General features: G+C 41.1%; 1 pseudogene; it reads right to left on the reverse strand.

The window, feature by feature from the left end:
• Positions 1-709: 709 nt before the first annotated feature.
• On the reverse strand, positions 710-6,685 carry LOC143672156 (septin-7-like; annotated as a pseudogene).
• Positions 6,686-10,530: the final 3,845 nt, after the last annotated feature.

The raw sequence follows: 10,530 nt of genomic DNA on the forward strand, positions 1-10,530 counted from the left end.
GATGCTATACTCTATTTCAGCAGGGCCGACACATGGAAAATATCCAAATTGAATGTTATTACAAAAAATGAAGCAATAACGAGATTCTGGCTAAAGATGGCACTAATGAGAATAGTACATATTTTTAAAAAACAAAATAAACAGGTTGTTATAAAAAAGCTCTAGATGCAGTGTACGCATATAAGTTTTTTTTCCATGTGTATTTTTAGACAATGGAAGTGTCAAAAAATAAGGTCAGTTGTGTTAGAGTAAATTACATTGTTGTATATGCTGCATTGAATGGAGCTTTTGCATTATAATTATTACAGAGAAGCATAGTTTGCATCATATGGCAATTTATCTTCAATGAAAACCTTCTGGAGTCCTATTGTTTTGGAATATCCTGTAAACAATTAAACCCCCAGAACATGAGTGCACAACAGTAAAATGTTCTCTTGCATTAAGTTGAAGACATCTGCTTTTAAAGAAAAGAAGAAAAAAGCAGGAAAGGCACTTACAGTTGTTATTTTCTAAGTACACAGCAACCCTAGAAAACTCAGGACATCTTAATCTCCATCAAGAACAACAGCAACAAAATAATGTTTTGTCATGCTGTTAAATCCATAATTATGGATAAAATTGGTGCTAATTGGTCAGACAGATCCTTAGATCACTGATGTCCAAGCTAGCATCTTGGCAACTAATATGTAACTGGTGGTCAGTGGAGGGTTTAAAAGATCTGCCCTTTCTTCTTTTCCAAGGTTCTTGAAAAGTTCTTGTTCTAATATATGTTGTTGAGCTTCCCAGTTTGCTTTCTCATCCTCAAACTGACGACATTTTTCATTCTTTGTGCTGTGCTTCCAAATTCTTTTTCATTTGCTCACCGTGCCGTTGAAGCTCAGCTTCAGAGTCCTTCAGTTTCTGAACTTTTTCTCTGACCTTCCTCTGAAAGACCTGCTCCCCCTGCATCTCCATCTTCTTCGTGTTGGCAGCGTGCTCCCTGCTTTCTTCCTCCATCTGTACCCGAGGGCGCTTTGTAAGCTGCCCTGCATTCTTTTTTTTTTTTTTTTTTTTTTTTTAAAGGAAAGACAGAGAGAAGGAAGGAAGGAAGAAAGGGAAACATCTTTAAACATTTTCTTGTTTTATTGTATTCTGTTTCTCCGTATTTGTTACATGGGCTGGGGCCGGGAATCGAACCGAGGTCCTCCGGCATAGCAGGCAAGCACTTTGCCCGCTGAGCCACCGCGGCCCGCCCAGCCCTGCATTCTTGTTGTTAGCAACTCCATTGTAAGTCACAGCTGCCAGTTTTCTGCTTCTGCGGTTCTCATAGTGCACATCGTTACTGACATCTTGCAAGTCCTGCATGTGTGTTTGTATCAAAGCATTCTTAGAATTGTAAAATCATGATGTTCACCATTTTCAACTTCAGCAACACCCCAAGGACACTGCCTTCCACTGGCCCTTTTGTCATTAACTTCAATGATAGTACTCCTGCCCAGCATTGCCAGAGGTAAGCAGTACTTCTTCTTCTTAACAAGCTTATTCTCTTACTCATCATCTGTTTCTGAAAATTCATATATTTTAATTTTATGTTCTTGGATTTCTTTCATTATCTGTTTTTTAACCTGTTGGCGCTCCTCTGGTGTGAGAGTGTCTGCTTTGGTAATAATTGGGATGATATTCACTTTTTCATATAGGCGCTTCATACACTCAACATCCAGTGGTTTAAGTCTGTGTCTTGAAGGAGCAATGAGATATGAACAGCACTGTCCCCTGTTGTCAGGCCTCTGTCATCTGTTCCCTCCAGATTCTGCAGTTAGGTAGTCTTCACAGTTACTACCAAAGCAACCACTGACAGGCTGCCAGCAATGACTATTCCTCACCAATCTCCAAAGCCTGGGGTGTCAACCATTGTTAACAGCAACTGCACACCACCTTCTTTGTTCAGAAGTTTGGATTGTTCCACCTGCACAGAATTTTTTATTCTATGGGGAGGACCCCGATACTCTGGAGAATACCAGTCTGTGAGGAAGAGCGAGTTGATTCATGTTGACTTTCCCAGTCCAGATTCACCTACTTCCGTAAGTGTGACTTCAAACCCTCTTTTCCCGGGTCTTCTGTATATTTGATTTGGGAGATCTGCAAATCCCATAGAGCTTTCAGGGTTCTTCTGTTGAGCTACTTTGGAAAGAATGTCTGCCCATCATTCTAGCATTCCGGATCCCAACAGAACAGAGCCGCAGAAGAGCCATGCTGTGCTGTGGACACTGCTGTCCTCAGCGGAGCCGACCCAGCATTGACCGGGCCCCTCCCCGCCCCCCCCCCCCCCCAGTCCAGGGACAATGCAGCCTGCCCTTTCCCCAGGCCCATTTTTTCATCGCTGATTTTTGTCCTTTAAATGAGGAATTGTCCATACCACCCGTCCTGAGAGTTTGTGACTATTGTATTGGTAACGCAAGTTTTTATTCCAAAATGTCGCTCAGCCCCGACACCTCATCTGCTCAGTACGGTTCATCGTTATCTTCCTTTGAGTCAGCTTGACCTTCCTCTTGTAGACGGAATCTGCCCTTCTGTGCCAGTTCAAAGGGCGGCTGATCAGTTCAGTTCCGAAACCTAAAGTTTTAGGTCAATATGGCTGCTGAAAATCACAGAGTGATTTAGAGCATCTGTGATTTTCCCCTCCACCGTTGAGTCCTCAGCCTTGGCTTCTGCTGCTGTTATGATGATCGCACCATTCTCAGTGTTTGGTCCTTTCACTATCACATTTGTGGTCCACGCCATGCACACACTCCTAACACAGCCCCCGATAGTTGAGTGGAAGCACTGTCACTGCTGTCCCTGTGAGTTTGTCTAGAGTTTCTGATGGTTGATAAAAAATACACTTATGAAGTTCCTTTTGATAGCCATCTGCCTTGCTAGAGAAATAGTGTCTGAAAACACTTGCAGACGATCAGCAGCTGTGACTTTAGAACCGGATTGGTCCCTTGGAACTGAAAACGGGTATTTGACATACCATAAATACAGTTAAGCAGATGGAATGTTTAGTATAAAGAAAAACACCCAAAAATAAGTTCCCCTTATCTTCTTCCTGAATAATCTAGGACTATCCATCGAAGGTTATTTATGGGAGAACGGGCACGGAAAAGTGAAAGAAGCAAACTCTTATTTACGGTGTATAACAAAGTGTTGCAAATCGATTAAGTATATGTGATAGAATGCAAAGTACTGGTTTATAGGTAGACATTAATATTTCTGTTTTGCCTGGCTTTCGTCCTTGCTAATGTTCTTTTAGTTATGGTGGCGTTTTTATAAATGATAGCTCTGCAAACTCTTGATGGATACTTTCACCTTAAAAGTTCTCTGTGTTCTCCAGGTTTTTCTGAATAGGAGCATTATTCTTGCATCAAGTAAGACATCAGATAATCAGCAACAACATTCTCAGGACTATTATTTTCCTGAAATTTCATAGAGAAAGAAGACACTTATTTTTATAATCTCCTCCTTTAGACAGAAACATTACAAAACTGTTCTTATTATTTGGGCTGAAGCATTATTATTTGGGCTGAAGGCTTATTTTGAGGATGAAGAAGCTTCTAAGCCCAACAACATGTGACATGATAGTTTCCAAAGATGTAAAAAACTGAACACATGGAAAAAAACTCTGAGGCAGTTTGGCCAGAAATTGAGATTGCCAATGGTAGCAGTTAAATGCCCAGCTACCTTCTGCCACGTGGATTCCGAGTAGTTCTAGAACCTTCTCACATGGCAGTGAACCTTATTTTTAAAATTCTGCATGTTTTTAATGCAAAATGGTACATGCACTTTCAAAGTATGCATATATGCTAAAAGCTAAGTAAAAGCTCCCTCAAGTCTGTCCTCTTGATCCGTGTATTAGAAGCATTAGATGCCAGCTCTCTGATATGTATTTGTTTCTTTGTGGGTAGATATACAGGCTCAAAAGTAAATCCTTTTTAATTAAAAAAAAACTCAGTTCCCGCTTTCTATACTGTATATATGCTTCTGCAAATTTCTTTTCTTTTTATTCCCCATTCAGTAGCAACTCATAGAAATCATTCCTCAGAACTACCTCATTATTTTTAGCAGTTGTCCTTGTCTGGGCACACTAAAATTCACATGAGCATTCCATGCTCGTGGTCATACAGATTGTCTTGGCACACTAAAATTCACATGAGCATTCCATGCTCGTGGTCATACAGATTGTCTTTGATCCTCTGTGCATCTGTCTTTGTACATTGCCAGTATTTCCACAGGCTATACCCCCACCAGGCTGGCTCAGCAGGAATGCACAATTAAAATTCCAACAGGTTCTAGCAAGTTTGCCCTCTCAAAATGTTGTACCAAGATACACCCTCTGTGATAGTTGGGTTCTGGTGTCAACTTGGCCCAGTGATGACGCCCGGTTGTCTGGTCAGGCTGCAAAGATATTTCCTGGCTGGTTGATCAAATGGAAGGCTTGTGTATTAACTCATCAGTCAGTTGATGACATCTGTGGCTGATTATATCTGCAACCAGCTAAGGTGCGTCTCCCACCAATTAGATGATACAATCAATTTGAAGGTCTTTAAGGAAGAAGAAAGACTCTTTCACTGCTTCTTCAGCCAGCGAGCCTCTCCTGTGGAGTTCATCCAGACCCTTCATCGGAGCCTCCAGCTTCACAGCCTGCCCGGAGGATTTTGGATTCTTCCATTCCCAGGGCTGCGTGAGACACTGTTCTAGTCTGCTAGCTGCCAGAATGCAATATACCAGAAATGGAATCGCTTTTAAAAAGGGGAATTTAATAAATTGCTACTTTACAGTTCTAAGGCTGAGAAAACATTCCAATTAAAACAAGTCTATAGAAATGTCCAATCTAAGGCATCCAGGGAAAGATACCTTGGTTCAAGAAGGCCGATGAAGTTCAGGGTTTCTCTTTCAAGTGAGAAGGCACATGGTGAATACATCAGGGGTCTCTCTCATCTGGAAGGACAGATGGTGAACATGTCAGGGTTTCTCTCTCATCTGGAAGGGCACGTGGTGAACACAGCATCATCTGCTAGCTTTCTCTCCTGGCTTCCTGTTTCCAGGAGGTATTTTCCTTCTTCATCTCCAAAGGTCGCTGGCTGTTGGACTCTTTGCCTCTCACGGCTACATCATTCTGCTCTCTCAGAATCTCCAGCTTTCTCCAAAATGTTTCCCCTTTTATAGGATTCCATTAAACTAATCAAGACCCACCTGAGTGGGTGGGGACACATCTCCACCTAATCCAGCTGAACAACCACTCTTGATTGAGTCACCTCTCCAGGGAGATGATCTCATTTCAGATTCAAACATACAGTACTGAATAGAGATTAGAAGAAATGACTGGATTTGTAAAATGGGATTAGGATTAAAACATGGCTTTTCTAGGGTACATATATCCTTTCAAACCAGCACAGACACCTTTATAAATCTCGTATTTACAGATCTCTCCTGTTGGTTCTGTTTCTGTAGAGAACCCTGACTAAACACACCCTCCCAGCACTCTCTGAGACCTGGTCCTCAATACCATCACTGACAATGGATGTTATCCATCTTCTCCTATTTTGTGATTGCATAGGCAAAAATAAACAGAAAAGTAACTTGTTTTAATTTAGAGAGCATATTAATCTTAAATTCAGGGTTTTTTTTTTTTTTTATCATATTAAGGATCAGTTTTGCCCATATTCAGAAACTCACTCCTTAAGCTATATTTACTCATTGAATTCCTGATTAATAGGTGTGCTGGTTTGAAAGGACATATACCCCCTAGAAAAGTCATGTTTTAATCAAAGTATCATTTTGTAAAGGTAGAATAATCCCTATTCAATACTGTATGTTTGAAACTGTAATGAGATCATCACCCTGGATGATGTGATTTGGTCAAGAATGGTTGTTAAACTGGATTAGGGGATGACATGTCTCCACCCATTTGAGTCGGTCTTGATTGGTTTACTGGAGTCCTATAAAAGAGGAAACATTTTGGAGAAAGAGATTCGGAGAGAGCAGAGAATGCTGCAGCACTATGAAGCAGAGAGTCCTCGAGCCAGTGACCTTTGGAGATGAAGAAGGAAAACGCCTCCCGGGGAGCTCCATGAAACCAGAAGCCAGTAGAGAAAGCTAGCATATGATGCCGTATTCGCCATGTGCCCTTCCAGCTGAGAGAGAAGCCCTGACTGTGTTCTCCATGTGCCTTCTCACTTGAGAGAGAAACCCTGAACTTCATCGGCCTTCTTGAACCAAGGTATCTTTCCCTGGATGCCTTGGATTGGACATTTCTATAGACTTGTTGTAATTGGGACATTTCTTGGCCTTAGAACTGTAAACGAGCAACTTATTAAATTCCCCTTTTAAAAAACCATTCCGTTTCTGGTATATTGCATTCCGGCAGCTATCAAACTAGAACAATAGGTTTCTTCACTTCATGATAGAGGTGCTGATATTAGTGGGATTAGCATGATTGTATCTTACTATTACTCCTCATTTTTCCGTCAAGAGAAGAAAATCCCCGCTCCATAGGCAAGAGGACATGAATATTGGAAAGAGGCTCCCGATCCCCCTTTGAGCTCCCTTCGGTGTCATCTTTCCCAAAGAAAAGGCAGATTTCTTCTTGAATGCCTTGGGGTGGATGACAGTGCTTTGCTATGGCCCTGGTCTGGACTCCTGCTCTTTCTCCTTCTTGGAAGCTCATTCTGCTTTCACACTATCTTTCTCTCAGATCCTACTACCAAATTCAGGCACAGGAGGCCACCTCCCTCTGATTTTCCTTTTTCTTTCTTTGAAAGGTGTGAAGAAGGGCCTCACTGTAAGGCCACCAGCTGGGGCAGTGTGCCTGGAACTTGCTCTGCTGCCCAGGTTTTCCAGTGATGGACTCTAATGTTTAAATGGTGGCAGAGGAGAGGGGAAGTTTGAAGGGGAGATGATAATTCAAGCCTAATTCATTCTCAAATATGTTCTGCAGCTGGGGTGAGATGGAGAGTTCATACTGAACTTCTCATCAGTTCTTCTGTCTGAGCTTTAGGAATTAACATGGAAGCAGATATATGCTGACATGTCGCCTCACACCTTCAAACTCTTTGCACTGAAGCAAATTAGTTGCTCTATTTGTGTATCATTAATCTGATTTGTGAAAGTCCAGTTTATTGAATTGCTCCACTCATTTTCAAAGGGGATCAAACTGGAGGGATGTGTCTAGTATTGTTTCACAGCTCATGCACATAATTTAAAGTTATCAGTTTAGTAATAATATTTGAATTAACATTCCCTTTTTTGAGATGCAGTCCTAGGACAGAGATCATAATGAAGAATAATTTTGACAGGTCAAAGAAGAGGGAATTTTATCGTTTTCCAAATTTTTTTAAAGGCTAAATACAGACATTTGATAAGAATGTTTAATTTCTATGTAAACAGATGCTTGTCTTGGAATTGACAAATCTCGAAATAAGTCTGCATGCACATCACGTAAGAGTTAAACATAATTCAGAATGAAGACAACAGCCATATGTCAAATTGATACACATATGTGAATGCAAACTCTACCAGTAAATGTTTAAATGTTAATCAATATGATTAATAATCAGCCTAACAATTCGATATTTGTTTAGGCTTCCTCCAAAATTAACTACTCACAGAAAAATTTATGAACAGACTTGAGAAAATAATGCTATATCCAAAAAGAAAATAAATCCAGTTTCCTTATTGATTTAAAGTCTTATTCTAAGGACAGGAAGAAGTTGACAAGAGAGATGTGTAAATGAAAAATTTTCGTATAACATTCCATTAGCCATTTGTTCAATCTTACATTCACCAGATGTTGATTAAATGCCAATGTATTAGTGGCATAATATAACCTGCAAAATATAACCAGTGTATTACTTTTTGGATGTAAAGTTTAAGATCTTTTGGGAAAACTGAGAGACCAAGGTCACAAGTTAATCCATGAGATCTCAGATAATTACAGATATTCTTTAAAGTAAACAGAGCAGCATATTGACTTCAGAACGTGTAAATGATATTAAGTTGGGAATAAGGGAAATTCCACAATGAATGACCATTTTCCAGCTCTTGCTCCCTAAACCTGTTTCAGATTTCCATCCCTATAGCTTCAAGGGGGTTCTCAAAAGTTAGCTTTCTTTGTGGCAAATGATGGTCGTTCTGAGAGACATATTTTTCCTGGCTTTTCCTCAAGCCAGATGATCCCTGTCTTTGTAGTTTATGGTGTGCAGTTGCTAAACATTGTCTGCGGGCTCCTGCTTCTGTTGTGGATGCTTAGAATGAACACACAACCCCACGTAACCTTTATTTAACCTATTCTGCCCCAAGTCCCAACAGGCACTGTCACCGCCGCAGCTCGGCCACCCTCACTTTACCCTGAACACACACAGTCTCAGTCCTCACTGGGGCTTGAGCTCTCTCCGTCCTAATAGACACAGGAAGACAGTTCTGAGACCGGAATTTCCTTTCCTTCAGCATCTGACGTCTCTCCCAAGGTTTATTCTAAAACTACCTCTGTTCAGGCTTTCTCTTTTATCCTTGCTCCCCTTCCTCATGATTCTTAAGCCCCTGATTTGGTTGACTTTTTTCTTTAATGAACTGCAGTAAGAGGGTCACCCAACTGTGCTGAAATTCTCCTCTTGGCTACAAAGGCGTATGTTAATGCACAGGTACTAGAATGTTAAAAACGGAAATCTTAAGGTTGAAGGTGGATTCCTTAAGTGTCTAGGCTGTACTGTCTCAGGGGGGTGGGGTGAGAAGGGGGACCCACAGATGGGGATAATGGCTCTTGTGCCAACAAGGGGGCATGCAGACATACCACAGAAGATCTTCAAGGCTTGGCAGAGGAGAACAGGAACAGCGTTCTCGCATGGGAGACCAAGTATCCTCCATTAAAGAGCATAGCGCAGGAAGGAGGAGGGCAAGTTATTCTGGACAGAAGAGTCTGTACAAAGGTATCTGGAGGCATGGGGCTTGCTAATGTGTAGTTCATTTATCTGAAGCATCAGCTAAATACATGATTAAATATAGTGGGAGATAAGGCTGGGGCAAATCTTGGAAACAAACTTTCACTGTCCCACCTAAGAAATTTGCAATTGCTCCTTTGGCACAGAAAGACATTGATGATTTCTGGGTGGGGAAGGACGAAGGTGTCATGGTTGTATTACGGGAAAATAATTCTGAATGCAAGTGTTGGAAAAACGGCTTCTTGAGTAACGGGCTTTAGAGATTAGTGTAATTCTGTTAAGAGATTAGAGGGGTCTGAATGAACGTAATGGGGATGAAAAGAGAAATCATCAAATTCCTTTCACAGGAATGGGTCATTCAAGTCAATCCTCTCGATGGGAAAGAATGCAAAACTCTGGGTAAAATATGTTTGAAAGATTTCTTAAAAGGATGGAAGAGCTGCAAGGCCTCTGGGGGGCGGGGAGGGGGGCGGTTGTCAGACTGGTATTTGGGGGGAAAGCCTAAACCCAGAGAAGCAGGCGAATATCGGAGCTTTCCGACTGCTTCGGCTCAGAAGGAACTGGCTTCGTACCACAGACTTTGGCTTTGGGTTTGGGTTTGGGTGAGGCCCCCGTGCTGCGAGAGGAGACAGAAAGGCTCTTGTGAATCTGTCACTTTTGGAACTGGCAGAAAGTCTGAATGTTCCAGGCTGTCTGCTGAGTTGGAATCTTTAATCCAATGTAGCTAGAATTTCCATGTCAGATACGGTCTCATTTGCACAGTCAAATGAGCAAATTATCAAGAGGAGATGTAATAAGAGAAATGTTGATTTCTTGAGGGTACTGCCAAACATAAATTTTGGATTCGTTACTCTCTGTAAAATATAATTAAATATACTACGTCTGGAGGGCATAGACTGTGATTGAATTGTATAAAACTGCCTCTACGTTTGTGAAATGTACGTGATGCTCTAGACATTGTTCTTAGGCAGGAGTTTGAGAATCTTCTTCGAGGCTGTTGTAGCTACATTTAGCTCTCTGTTCTCCTTGCCTTTCTGCTTTCCCCGTCAGGAGTCTCCACCTGCCCATCACTGCATTTACATCCCATTAGTCTTCCTAAACTGCCTGCCGTCCTTGGCTTTTTTTATGGGCAAAATTCTGCAAGCAGTGCTGTGTCTCAAAAAAAGGAAGTAATTCTAGTGCTGGATAGTTATAACATTATTTTCTTTTTGATCTATCCTTTTTATATCTGTAATTACATTTAAGCATTTCAGGAACACGTGATATACCCTAATCAAATGTCATCTTGCGTTCAGCATTTATTTCTCTTTTAAAATTGTATTTCTAAAATGATTGTGCTATTTTAATCTTTTTAATTCCACCTTCTCTAGTTTTCCTGAACCAAGAGAGAGGTTTGAATGGTTTGCCTGTGAATTCTGCAAACAGGCCATTTTACTGATCCCTGGTTAACCATAATTGTTCTCCTGCAGAAAGTAAGTGACAGTCCAGTCACAACAGCTGAGACTTTACAAAAAGACAAAATCAAATTCTCATCTTCTCTTAGCCGCTTAAGCCATTTAACTTCCTAAGCCAAAAT

The sequence above is a fragment of the Tamandua tetradactyla genome, chromosome X (genome assembly GCF_023851605.1).
Source record: "Tamandua tetradactyla isolate mTamTet1 chromosome X, mTamTet1.pri, whole genome shotgun sequence".
Taxonomy (NCBI): domain Eukaryota; kingdom Metazoa; phylum Chordata; class Mammalia; order Pilosa; family Myrmecophagidae; genus Tamandua; species Tamandua tetradactyla.